At 37.4% G+C, this 11331-nt stretch overlaps 2 long non-coding RNA genes across 2 annotated transcripts; both read left to right on the forward strand.

Annotated features, from left to right (window-relative positions):
• Window positions 1-3243: 3243 nt before the first annotated feature.
• LOC128641192 (uncharacterized) lies at window positions 3244-3458 on the forward strand. The gene is made up of 2 exons (XR_008399451.1): window positions 3244-3273; window positions 3348-3458. It is a non-coding gene; the product is annotated as an uncharacterized LOC128641192 (long non-coding RNA).
• Window positions 3459-8464: 5006 nt separating this feature from the next.
• Window positions 8465-8679, forward strand: LOC128641197 (uncharacterized). The gene is made up of 2 exons (XR_008399452.1): window positions 8465-8494; window positions 8569-8679. It is a non-coding gene; the product is annotated as an uncharacterized LOC128641197 (long non-coding RNA).
• The last annotated feature ends 2652 nt before the right edge of the window (window positions 8680-11331 follow it).

An 11331-nucleotide genomic window follows, 5' to 3' on the forward strand; every position in this document is an offset into this window, starting at 1 on the left:
AAAAGCCCTCATATTACAGGTTAAAAGTAAATGCAAACGCGTGAGTGCAATCGCATTTTATGCTAGAATGATTACCGCAACCTCAGAGCTCTGGTTAAATTTTACACAAGACAAAAAAGTGTCACAAAACACATCAAAAATACATTGAAAAGTACCGTTACACTTAAGTATTAAAAAATATTGCACAGAAAAGCTAACTTGTGTTACAACCATAATCTAGCCCAAATTCTTTAATTTTAAATATTAAAAAAAAAAAAACACGGTGGGGGCGGAGCCATCAACCATCAAATATGGACGCACATACGCAGAGCTCCTGAACAACAGGGGGAAAAAACTAATATTTTAGTGCTAAAAGAGTAAAATAAACCGACTAATTTGAACCACTTACTACTAAACAACTAGGCTGAATTTGGTTGCACCCTGAGTCTGTCCGCAGCTGGTGTTGGAAGCCTTGCTTGAGTCCCTGAATACGGGAGCAGTGACACACTTGTGGCAGTCCCCCTTACAGATCTAAGCTGCTCCATAATATAATGTACCTGTATGAGGTAAAAAACCCAGATTGCACATCTGCTTAGGAGCGGCCAATTAAGAATCGATGCAGTGAGAGCTGAGAGCTCTGATCTGATAGAAGCTAATACACTCGGGCAACACAGAGAAATAGATAAAGGTGGTATTACATGCATAAAATATTACATTTAATATTTGGGCTGCTTCAGAATCATGGCGTTAAGAACTACATATCTACAATCCAGGATTTCCACTTTTGGTGCGAAACTCCACCATTTTCTTCAAAGGCCTAAAGTTCATTACACATATTACATTTACTCACTCCACCCTCTGACTGGTTCTAAGCCCCATATTACTGTGAATTGTAGTGGTAGCCCTTAGAAAAGGCTAGTTTAATTAGTTAGCAATATCATTATTTGTTAAGATATTCTCCCCCTCTACTTTCTGAGCATAACTGAAATATGGGGAGTGCTACCTCGCTCTTGGTGGAGCATGAATATTTCCTGGAAACTCATTACAAGGCTGATTGACAAACTAATAAATGACACGCATCCTGAAACTACAAATGTGGATCAGGCCGCACTAAATCAGCAAAGACCCAATATAGAGGAGTTCAATTTTAGACCCGTACCCATCAATGTCATTAAGAAACACCTTAATAATCTAAAAAATGAAAAACCAGTCTGGACCTGATCAAATCCCAGCAATGCTGTTGAAGCTCAGTGCACCGGCAATTGATAAATCTGTCACAACCCTAATTAACGAAGCCTTGGTGTCTGGATACATACCCAAACTTTGGAAAACTGCAAGAGTAGTGCCTATCCATAAAAGTGGGGAGTTAACCTTGGTTTCTTACTATCACCCTATATCTGTCATGTATTATCATGCGTCTGTCTCTTTAAATTTGAAAAACCAACCTCCTATGCATCTATAAAGGCACACCCTTTTTCAAGCTTCACTGCTTGATTATTAAACTTTGTTAGGGAAACACTTATTTTCAGGATCTCTACTACTTCTAATATTTAAGCCTCCAATTTGGAATCTACAACGAAGTGGAAATTAAAGATTTACACTCTACTTACCTTTCTACATTAAGGATTACAAATTGCTACTTTCTAAACCCCACATTTGTGCCTATTTACCTTCTAATTTAAACAACTCCTTTAAGTGAACAGTGAGACGCTTCACTGAACTGGAAGAGCTGCTGGGTGACGTCATCTCTCACTGAGACGCTCAGTCTCAGATTACCTGCTGCGGACACAGCTGACTAGCAAGATTTGTAACGGCTACTTTGTTACACTCACCGCTCCCTGCAAACATTCCAGTGACCGGATTTACACGCTGGATATCTTCTTCTTTCTCTCTGGGGAACGCTGACAAACACTGAGGGCTGAAGCTGCTCCAATCCAAAAAGAAATAATTGCAAGTATTGTTCCTTTTCATTGACTGTTTCATTTAAAGTACCAACATTACAAAATTCCTGTTATGTTATAAGAAGATACAATTTAACAATTTTGCTCTAATAATTGCCTAAGTCTAAATAAGCAACCAACTAACAGAAAATACTGTAAAACTGTCTTCTTGGAATAATTAACATCATTCAAGAGAGACTTTAAGAAGTAAGCAATTTTGTTCTACATACTTGAATTCAGTTACTTGGTATAACAGTGTGCAATTTAACTATTTGTTAACATTGTGCTACTTATAAATCACCATTCATATTGAATCTTTGCTTTAAACAGAGGTACCTGTCATTTCATCATTCCTTTGATGGGTAATGTTTTAAAGCATACAAGCTTCTAATTTATTATTGCACTTCCTTAACAAACTAATAGTGGTTTCACAAAGATATCACAGAATAATCAAGCCAGTAAAATAACCTCTGATTTGAAATGGATCCTTTAGAAATGTCTAACCAGATAACATCTTTAAATCAGAAGGTGGATATCCTAGCACAAGGTCTTAGAGATCTTACTAATGAGAATAATACTTTAAAAAGACTGCTTAATGATGTTGTTGCACAAAAAGCTAGTGAGTTCCCAGAACCACATGTAAACCCACCAATTCCATTTTCTGGAGATCGCACAAAATTTAGAGAATTCAAAAATGCATGTTTATTGATGTTTTCATTGAAACCAAGAACATATCGCACTGAAAAAATAAAAGTTTGTACAGCAATTTCTTTTCTTTCTGGAGAACCCAGGGCATGGGCAGACAGATTTTTTGAGATGGAAGACCCCATCCTAAATTCAATTGAAGATTTTTTTTCTACCATGTCTGTGTTATACGAGGATATAAATAAACAAAATACTGCTGAACAAAAGTTAAGAACCCTCAAACAGGGTAAAAGGGCAGTCGAGGATTATATAGCGGACTTCCAGCTCTGGGCTACCGATTCCCTATGGAATACGATAAGTTTAAAAAATCAGTTCCGTATAGGACTATCGGAACATTTAAAAGACGAACTCTCACGAGTTGAATTTCCAGAGACATTGGAGGGACTCATGAAATTATGCATTTCAATGGATCGTCGGTATAGAGAACGGAGGAATGAGAGACAACAATACGATTTCCCTACCCGGAAACAATACCATACATCACAGGAGAAAAGTCATCAACAACCTGTACCCATGGAAATAGGTGCTATACGAGGTCCCTTGAGTCAAGAAGAAAAATTAAGAAGACGTCAAGCTAATCTATGTCTTTACTGTGCTAGCAAGGAGCACGAAGTTGGGAATTGCCCAATACTTACTCGCCAGAGAAAGGGTAAGTCAAAACTTACTTACAAAGATCACCCTATCAAAACAAATACTCATATGTCTCTTAAATTATCGTTACAGTGGGATCGATGCCAGGTCCAGAGCGAAGCCATTCTTGATTCGGGAGCTTACGGAATATTCATTGACGAATCAATTGTAAAACAAAATAAAATTCCAAGTGTGTTAAAAGCATCCCCCTTGTTTGTACGTGTAATTGATGGCTCTCAGTATCTTAAAGGTCCAATTACACATCACACCATTCCCATATTAACCATCACAAAATCTGGGCACAAAGAATTTATTTCTTATGACATAATATCAAGCTCATTACATCCAATAATTCTAGGGTATCCATGGTTGCAAAAACACAATCCATCTATAGATTGGTCTAACAATAATATTACTTTTTCTTCCACATACTGTAGTGATACATGTTTTCCTTATGTTTCCATTGGACATATTGAACCTCACTTACCTGATGACTATAGAGATTTTGCTGATGTGTTTAACTTAAAAGAAGCTGAGACTTTACCTCCACACAGGCATTTCGATTGCCCCATAGATACTATACCGGGGGTTGACATACCCTCAGGGAGATTATTCCCTCTGTCACAAAAAGAATTAAAACACCTACGGGATTACCTAGATGAAAATCTCAAAAAAGGATTTATTACTCCCTCTTCCTCTCCAATAGCTTCAGCCATTTTCTTTGTTACTAATAAAGATGGTAGTCTCAGACCAATCATTGATTACCGAGCTCTCAACTCTGTGACCATAAAAAACAAATATCCACTCCCACTCATACCAGAATTACTCGAACGCCTTAATGGTGCTACTATATTCACCAAGTTAGATCTTAAAGGGGCATACAATCTAATTCGAATTAAATCTGGTCATGAGTGGAAGACAGCATTTAGAACTCGTTACGGGTTATTTCAATACAATGTCATGCCCTTTGGCTTGACAAATGCCCCAGCAACATTTCAATATTTTATTAATGAAATCTTTAAGGAACTTATGGATGTCTGTGTCGTGGTCTATCTCGACGATATTTTAATTTATTCAAAAAATCTGAATGAACACAAACGACATGTTAGATGGGTACTAACTACTCTGAGAGATCATAAATTATATGCTAAAATGGAAAAATGTTGCTTTCATAAAGAATCCATCAAATTCCTAGGCTACATAATTTCTCCCCAAGGAATACAGATGGATCCTGAAAAGGTCTCCGCCATAAAGGATTGGCCAATTCCTACATCCACTAAATCCTTACAAAGATTCTTAGGATTCACCAACTTTTACAGAAAGTTTATTAACCATTTTTCTACAGCCGTTCAACCGTTAACCCGCTTAACTGGGAATCAGAAATTTCTATGGGATATTGAGACAGACAAAGCTTTCCAGCATCTTAAAAAATTATTCTCTACAGCTCCTATATTGCATCTTCCTGATCCAAGTCTGCCTTACACGCTTGAGGTGGATGCATCTAACGTTGGAATTGGAGCAGTCTTATCTCAGCCTGATAAGGAGTCATCAATACTTCATCCAGTTGGATACTACTCAAGAAGACTTACTCCTGCAGAAAAAAACTATTCGGTTGGGGATAAAGAGTTGCTTGCCATGAAGTCAGCCATGGAACACTGGAGACATTTATTGGAAGGAACAACAACACCGTTTCAGGTTTATACCGACCATAAAAATCTCCAATATTTGAAGAAAAACAAAACTTTAACCTCACGACAAGTGAGATGGGCATTATTCCTGGATCGTTTCAATTTCATTCTCACTTATATACCGGGAACAAAAAACATTAAGGCGGATGCTTTGTCTAGGTCATTCGAAGTTGTCACAGAGGGAGAAGAAAAATCATACATTATACCTCCATACAAACTCCTGGCCACAATGACTACTCTTCAAGCTGAAATAATTCACGCTCAACAGTTGGACACTGATATTCCACAAATCTGTAACCAGGATCCTGACTCAGGATTATTTTACTACAAAAACCTGATATATATACCAATGTCACTAAGAGAAACTATCCTACAACAGAATCATGATTCACCCCTGGCAGGACATGTTGGAATTCAAAAAACTCATGAACTCATAAGCAGGAATTACTGGTGGCCAAAAATGGAGACAACCATACAAGAATATATTAACAATTGTCAAAAATGTGTTACAAAGAAAAAGGATCATCATAAACCATATGGTCTTCTACAACCATTGCCCATTCCAGAGAGACCTTGGGATATGATATCGATGGATTTTATTGTTGATTTACCCACTTCAAACAACCACAATACTATTCTAGTAGTTGTAGACCATCTATCTAAACTCGCTCACTTTATTCCTTTGAAACGTCTACCCACAGCTTCAACCACAGCATCGGTATTCTTATCACAAATTGTCAGGTTGCACGGATTACCTTTATCTATAGTTACAGACCGTGGATCCCAATTTACATCTAAATTCTGGAGATGTTTATGTAAGAAATTAAATATATCACTTAGATTTTCAACAGCCTTTCATCCACAATCAAACGGTTTAACCGAAAGACTTAATCAAACATTGGAACAGTACCTCCGTTGTTATATTTCATCTTTGCAAGAGGATTGGTACGATTGGCTACCATTGGCCGAATTCTCATACAATAATTCTATCAGTTCATCTACAAAGGTATCACCGTTCTACGCAACATTTGGTTACCATCCAAGAAGTTTTCCCAATACAACTGTGAATTCCAGCTCTCCAGCCGTAACTAGCTACTTCACTAATATTAAGGAGACATTCAATATTCTACAGTTACATCTCAAAGAAGCTAAAGCCCACCAAAAGTTATATTATGATAGGAAACATTCTTCTCCTCCTAAATATAAGATCAAGGATCTTGTCTGGTTATCCACTAAAAATATTAACCTCAAGGTACCGTGTAAAAAATTGGCCGATCAATATATTGGCCCTTTTCCAATATTGAAAGTTATTAACGAGAATGCCGTTAAACTACAGTTACCTGAAAACTTTCATGTACATCCCACATTCCATGTATCTCTTTTGAAGCCTTGTTTGGCTGACCCTAAGGTCATAGCTAATCAATCGGTTCCATCCACTGCTGCTTTCGATGACCAATTGGATTACGAGGTTGAGGAGATATTGGATTCCAGAATACGTTGCAACTCTCTTGAGTAGAAGGGCTATTCTCAAGACGAGGATTCGTGGGTGCCCTCTCGTGATCTACAAGCCCCTCGTTTGCTTCAGTCATTCCATGCAGCCTTTCCCTCGAAGCCAGGTCCTCGGCTTCCTGGGAGGCGCTCTTGACGGGGGGGATCTGTCATGTATTATCATGCGTCTGTCTCTTTAAATTTGAAAAACCAACCTCCTATGCATCTATAAAGGCACACCCTTTTTCAAGCTTCACTGCTTGATTATTAAACTTTGTTAGGGAAACACTTATTTTCAGGATCTCTACTACTTCTAATATTTAAGCCTCCAATTTGGAATCTACAACGAAGTGGAAATTAAAGATTTACACTCTACTTACCTTTCTACATTAAGGATTACAAATTGCTACTTTCTAAACCCCACATTTGTGCCTATTTACCTTCTAATTTAAACAACTCCTTTAAGTGAACAGTGAGACGCTTCACTGAACTGGAAGAGCTGCTGGGTGACGTCATCTCTCACTGAGACGCTCAGTCTCAGATTACCTGCTGCGGACACAGCTGACTAGCAAGATTTGTAACGGCTACTTTGTTACACTCACCGCTCCCTGCAAACATTCCAGTGACCGGATTTACACGCTGGATATCTTCTTCTTTCTCTCTGGGGAACGCTGACAAACACTGAGGGCTGAAGCTGCTCCAATCCAAAAAGAAATAATTGCAAGTATTGTTCCTTTTCATTGACTGTTTCATTTAAAGTACCAACATTACAAAATTCCTGTTATGTTATAAGAAGATACAATTTAACAATTTTGCTCTAATAATTGCCTAAGTCTAAATAAGCAACCAACTAACAGAAAATACTGTAAAACTGTCTTCTTGGAATAATTAACATCATTCAAGAGAGACTTTAAGAAGTAAGCAATTTTGTTCTACATACTTGAATTCAGTTACTTGGTATAACAGTGTGCAATTTAACTATTTGTTAACATTGTGCTACTTATAAATCACCATTCATATTGAATCTTTGCTTTAAACAGAGGTACCTGTCATTTCATCATTCCTTTGATGGGTAATGTTTTAAAGCATACAAGCTTCTAATTTATTATTGCACTTCCTTAACAAACTAATAGTGGTTTCACAAAGATATCACAGAATAATCAAGCCAGTAAAATAACCTCTGATTTGAAATGGATCCTTTAGAAATGTCTAACCAGATAACATCTTTAAATCAGAAGGTGGATATCCTAGCACAAGGTCTTAGAGATCTTACTAATGAGAATAATACTTTAAAAAGACTGCTTAATGATGTTGTTGCACAAAAAGCTAGTGAGTTCCCAGAACCACATGTAAACCCACCAATTCCATTTTCTGGAGATCGCACAAAATTTAGAGAATTCAAAAATGCATGTTTATTGATGTTTTCATTGAAACCAAGAACATATCGCACTGAAAAAATAAAAGTTTGTACAGCAATTTCTTTTCTTTCTGGAGAACCCAGGGCATGGGCAGACAGATTTTTTGAGATGGAAGACCCCATCCTAAATTCAATTGAAGATTTTTTTTCTACCATGTCTGTGTTATACGAGGATATAAATAAACAAAATACTGCTGAACAAAAGTTAAGAACCCTCAAACAGGGTAAAAGGGCAGTCGAGGATTATATAGCGGAGTTCCAGCTCTGGGCTACCGATTCCCTATGGAATACGATAAGTTTAAAAAATCAGTTCCGTATAGGACTATCGGAACATTTAAAAGACGAACTCTCACGAGTTGAATTTCCAGAGACATTGGAGGGACTCATGAAATTATGCATTTCAATGGATCGTCGGTATAGAGAACGGAGGAATGAGAGACAACAATACGATTTCCCTACCCGGAAACAATACCATACATCACAGGAGAAAAGTCATCAACAACCTGTACCCATGGAAATAGGTGCTATACGAGGTCCCTTGAGTCAAGAAGAAAAATTAAGAAGACGTCAAGCTAATCTATGTCTTTACTGTGCTAGCAAAGAGCACGAAGTTGGGAATTGCCCAATACTTACTCGCCAGAGAAAGGGTAAGTCAAAACTTACTTACAAAGATCACCCTATCAAAACAAATACTCATATGTCTCTTAAATTATCGTTACAGTGGGATCGATGCCAGGTCCAGAGCGAAGCCATTCTTGATTCGGGAGCTTACGGAATATTCATTGACGAATCAATTGTAAAACAAAATAAAATTCCAAGTGTGTTAAAAGCATCCCCCTTGTTTGTACGTGTAATTGATGGCTCTCAGTATCTTAAAGGTCCAATTACACATCACACCATTCCCATATTAACCATCACAAAATCTGGGCACAAAGAATTTATTTCTTATGACATAATATCAAGCTCATTACATCCAATAATTCTAGGGTATCCATGGTTGCAAAAACACAATCCATCTATAGATTGGTCTAACAATAATATTACTTTTTCTTCCACATACTGTAGTGATACATGTTTTCCTTATGTTTCCATTGGACATATTGAACCTCACTTACCTGATGACTATAGAGATTTTGCTGATGTGTTTAACTTAAAAGAAGCTGAGACTTTACCTCCACACAGGCATTTCGATTGCCCCATAGATACTATACCGGGGGTTGACATACCCTCAGGGAGATTATTCCCTCTGTCACAAAAAGAATTAAAACACCTACGGGATTACCTAGATGAAAATCTCAAAAAAGGATTTATTACTCCCTCTTCCTCTCCAATAGCTTCAGCCATTTTCTTTGTTACTAATAAAGATGGTAGTCTCAGACCAATCATTGATTACCGAGCTCTCAACTCTGTGACCATAAAAAACAAATATCCACTCCCACTCATACCAGAATTACTCGAACGCCTTAATGGTGCTACTATATTCACCAAGTTAGATCTTAAAGGGGCATACAATCTAATTCGAATTAAATCTGGTCATGAGTGGAAGACAGCATTTAGAACTCGTTACGGGTTATTTCAATACAATGTCATGCCCTTTGGCTTGACAAATGCCCCAGCAACATTTCAATATTTTATTAATGAAATCTTTAAGGAACTTATGGATGTCTGTGTCGTGGTCTATCTCGACGATATTTTAATTTATTCAAAAAATCTGAATGAACACAAACGACATGTTAGATGGGTACTAACTACTCTGAGAGATCATAAATTATATGCTAAAATGGAAAAATGTTGCTTTCATAAAGAATCCATCAAATTCCTAGGCTACATAATTTCTCCCCAAGGAATACAGATGGATCCTGAAAAGGTCTCCGCCATAAAGGATTGGCCAATTCCTACATCCACTAAATCCTTACAAAGATTCTTAGGATTCACCAACTTTTACAGAAAGTTTATTAACCATTTTTCTACAGCCGTTCAACCGTTAACCCGCTTAACTGGGAATCAGAAATTTCTATGGGATATTGAGACAGACAAAGCTTTCCAGCATCTTAAAAAATTATTCTCTACAGCTCCTATATTGCATCTTCCTGATCCAAGTCTGCCTTACACGCTTGAGGTGGATGCATCTAACGTTGGAATTGGAGCAGTCTTATCTCAGCCTGATAAGGAGTCATCAATACTTCATCCAGTTGGATACTACTCAAGAAGACTTACTCCTGCAGAAAAAAACTATTCGGTTGGGGATAAAGAGTTGCTTGCCATGAAGTCAGCCATGGAACACTGGAGACATTTATTGGAAGGAACAACAACACCGTTTCAGGTTTATACCGACCATAAAAATCTCCAATATTTGAAGAAAAACAAAACTTTAACCTCACGACAAGTGAGATGGGCATTATTCCTGGATCGTTTCAATTTCATTCTCACTTATATACCGGGAACAAAAAACATTAAGGCGGATGCTTTGTCTAGGTCATTCGAAGTTGTCACAGAGGGAGAAGAAAAATCATACATTATACCTCCATACAAACTCCTGGCCACAATGACTACTCTTCAAGCTGAAATAATTCACGCTCAACAGTTGGACACTGATATTCCACAAATCTGTAACCAGGATCCTGACTCAGGATTATTTTACTACAAAAACCTGATATATATACCAATGTCACTAAGAGAAACTATCCTACAACAGAATCATGATTCACCCCTGGCAGGACATGTTGGAATTCAAAAAACTCATGAACTCATAAGCAGGAATTACTGGTGGCCAAAAATGGAGACAACCATACAAGAATATATTAACAATTGTCAAAAATGTGTTACAAAGAAAAAGGATCATCATAAACCATATGGTCTTCTACAACCATTGCCCATTCCAGAGAGACCTTGGGATATGATATCGATGGATTTTATTGTTGATTTACCCACTTCAAACAACCACAATACTATTCTAGTAGTTGTAGACCATCTATCTAAACTCACTCACTTTATTCCTTTGAAACGTCTACCCACAGCTTCAACCACAGCATCGGTATTCTTATCACAAATTGTCAGGTTGCACGGATTACCTTTATCTATAGTTACAGACCGTGGATCCCAATTTACATCTAAATTCTGGAGATGTTTATGTAAGAAATTAAATATATCACTTAGATTTTCAACAGCCTTTCATCCACAATCAAACGGTTTAACCGAAAGACTTAATCAAACATTGGAACAGTACCTCCGTTGTTATATTTCATCTTTGCAAGAGGATTGGTACGATTGGCTACCATTGGCCGAATTCTCATACAATAATTCTATCAGTTCATCTACAAAGGTATCACCGTTCTACGCAACATTTGGTTACCATCCAAGAAGTTTTCCCAATACAACTGTGAATTCCAGCTCTCCAGCCGTAACTAGCTACTTCACTAATATTAAGGAGACATTCAATATTCTACAGTTACATCTCAAAGAAGCTAAAGCCCACCAAAAGTTA

Source organism: Bombina bombina, chromosome 1 (assembly GCF_027579735.1).
Source record: "Bombina bombina isolate aBomBom1 chromosome 1, aBomBom1.pri, whole genome shotgun sequence".
NCBI lineage: Eukaryota > Metazoa > Chordata > Amphibia > Anura > Bombinatoridae > Bombina > Bombina bombina.